The sequence below is a fragment of the Austrofundulus limnaeus genome, unplaced genomic scaffold (assembly GCF_001266775.1).
Source record: "Austrofundulus limnaeus strain Quisiro unplaced genomic scaffold, Austrofundulus_limnaeus-1.0 Scaffold765, whole genome shotgun sequence".
In the NCBI taxonomy this organism is placed as follows: Eukaryota; Metazoa; Chordata; class Actinopteri; order Cyprinodontiformes; family Rivulidae; genus Austrofundulus; species Austrofundulus limnaeus.
Window position 1 is genome coordinate 137,208 of NW_013953167.1, and position 3,192 is coordinate 140,399.

The window sequence follows — 3,192 nt, forward strand, 5'->3', positions numbered from 1 at the left end:
ACACCTAGACCAAAGAAACTACACCTAGACCAAAGAATCCCCACCTAGACCAAAGAAACTACACCTAGACCATAGAAACTACACCTGGACCATAGAATCCCCACCTAGACCATAGAACTACACCTAGACCATAGAAACTACACCTGGACCATAGAAACTACACCTGGACCATAGAAACTACACCTGGACCATAGAACTACACCTGGACCATAGAACTACACCTGGACCATAGAACTACACCTAGACCATAGAATCCACACCTAGAACAAAGAAATTACACATGGACCAAAGACACTACACCTAGACCATAGAACTACACCTAGACCAAACAAACTATACTGGTGTTCCGACAGAATAGCATACCTTCAAGCAAAATGCCTGCGCTGCAACTAAATCCACATCATTGTGCATGTGTCAAATCCCCATCATTCCATCATAACTCCAAGTACAAGCGGTAAGTTTTGTATATTTATTTTTATTAAGTGGAGAGTGAGGCTTAAACCCACTAAGGTTAACTTTAGATAAAGTGACCTGGGTTAGAATATATATAAAGTGTGTTTTATATAACAAATAGGCTTAGCTGTAAGAACGTATGTTGTTCCGACAAAGTAACTTAAACTGACAGGGTATGCCACTTGGACAGAACACCGGGACTCTAGAAAGCACATCATTTCATTTCATTTTATTTTATGTAATCAGATTTAAAACCCTGTTAAGACCGAGATCTGGTTTCAGTGGGGACCTGGGAACAAACAGCACACGTCATAAACAAACAACACCACCTGGATCAGGGGCCACAGTTTTGTGTGACTCTACCAGAGTACCAGCACYGCACATTATGTGTTCATTAAAGCAACATACTGCAGTAACTTAATATTTAATACTCAAATGCATSTATAACAGTTGTACTCTTGTCCATCTCAATAATATGATCATCAAATATGCAGATGATACTGTATTGGTTTGGTGAACTCTAAAAACGACTCTTACAGGACCTCAGGTTCTACCTCAGACTGAGGTAGAACATGTTGTTCAGTGGAGTGAACAAAACTATTTGTTTCTGAACRCTTCTAAAACAAATGAACTGATTGTTGACTTTTGCAAGAACAAAGTTCATCTGCCCATTATTATAAAAAGCAACAAGGAGCAGAGGGTTGATGGGGTAAGTTTTAAGGAGTGATCCTTTCAAAAGATTTGAGTTGGCATTTAAACACCAATATTATTGTCAAAAAGGCTGGACAGATTCTTCTTTAGTTGAGTTCACTGTGAACARACATAAACTTTTAAGTTTTTATCACTGTGCAGTTGAAAGTCTTCTTATTAGCTCTATCACAGTGTGGTTTGGAAATCTCACCAGCAAAGACAGGAAAAGTTTAAACAGAAAACGCTTGGAGGACGTTTTTWTAAGCAGACTTTTCTTTAAGTATGTTTCTATGCAACTGTTTTTCCAATGTAGTTTTTTTTCTGCTGCAAATGGCAAATAAACTGGAACTTGTTTAATAAAAATATAAAACTTTTGAAGCAAACAAAACTAAACTTTTACTTTAACAAGCTGAAGAGTAACAACATGAGACACCTTGAGGTCAGGCTCGTGTGGTGCTGGTAAAAAGTCTGTTCTTGTGACTACAGTAAATGTCTCATATTTAGCTTTGTGCAACATGTAGTTAGACTAGAATGTAGTGGAGACTTACTGTATGTTAMATCTTGAACACAAGTGAGTCTTGAGATTCTACGAACAGTTTACTTCTGAAAACATGAGARTTTATCAGTTCAGACTTGGCTAATCGTCTCTTCCTCACAGTTAAAGATGTGTGCACGAGGTGGCGTCTGTGTGGGAGGCGCCATCTAGTGGCAAACTTTGTCATYACAACCAATTCAGTGCAATTTTGTACCTTTATCTTATTTTTCAAAATTTCATCTAAAAGCTGCTTTGAGTGTTTTTTAAAGTAGAAAACATAAGAAAATAAAATGTTTTCATTGTTTGGGACGGAGTTTCATTGGTGAGCCATCAGCTGCCCATTCCTGATTTGGACTAAACTAGACGAGGATGTGTATAATATTGTCTTTAAGGGTCAGAAGATAAATTAAAGTTAAAGTGATTATTTTATGTGTTGTGAACGTGATTTAAATATTGATATTTCGCTAACAGAACAYGTAATCCAATGGCTCCAGTTTCCATGGATTCGTGTCAAACAGGAACAGCATGGCAGTGTTTGTTTTGTTTTGTTAAATCTGAAAACAGATGGATTTATAACCCGTAATCAGACTGTGGGCAGAACTCTGTCAGAGTGTCAAAACCAGCAGAACCAAGCCGACACACCCGGGACAGAACCGTCCTGCWGTCAGGGACATTCTCCGAATATTTCACCAACAGCTTTTAGGTTCAGTCGAAACGTGTTTCATGTTCAACTTTAAACATTTTAAATGAGTTCAGATGAAACGTAAATAAATACGTTACCTTTATAACATWTAAAATATAAATATATTACCACAATCTGCTGCTTCTTTAGATTTATTGTTTTTTGTTTACACTGAGACAGTTGTTGTGATTTGCTTCTACATAAATAAAATGAATATAACTGAACTGCTATAGATCACTCTTTAACTGCTTTATTAAAATATATGGAGTTTATTATGACCTCACAGAAAAACTAACAGTAACAAAACATCTTCAGGCTAAAAACATTCTAGAGCTTTATGCTAACGCTGTTTTAATTTTACATCTCCATCAATTTCATGTTTTTTTTTTTTGGCTGCCACACATTTGCTACTTTCAGCTTTTCTTCTGTGACTTTTAGCTTTTTTCTTATCTTTTGCTACATTTAATCACTTTTTTACTGTTTCTCTGATCTAATGTTATTTTAATCTTAGCTGCTATTTGATGATGTTAGCTAGCATTTTGTTTCTTTTAGTTTACCAAATTTTTTGATATGTTTAAATTATAGTTACCATTGGTTTACAATTAGCTTTAAGCTAGCTTAGCTCTATATTAATCTCTAGCTAGATTTCGACAATTTAACAAGTCTTCAGTTTTAGCTGCTGTTTGCTATTTTTCTCTAGTGTACTGTTATTTTTTTAGCTGTTGATATTTTTAGCTTGCGTTCAGCTTACTTTTCTTTTACATTAGTGTATATAGCAATGTTGTATATGCTGTTAAGTGCCAGGAGGACTGCGACCAGTTATACATCGGGG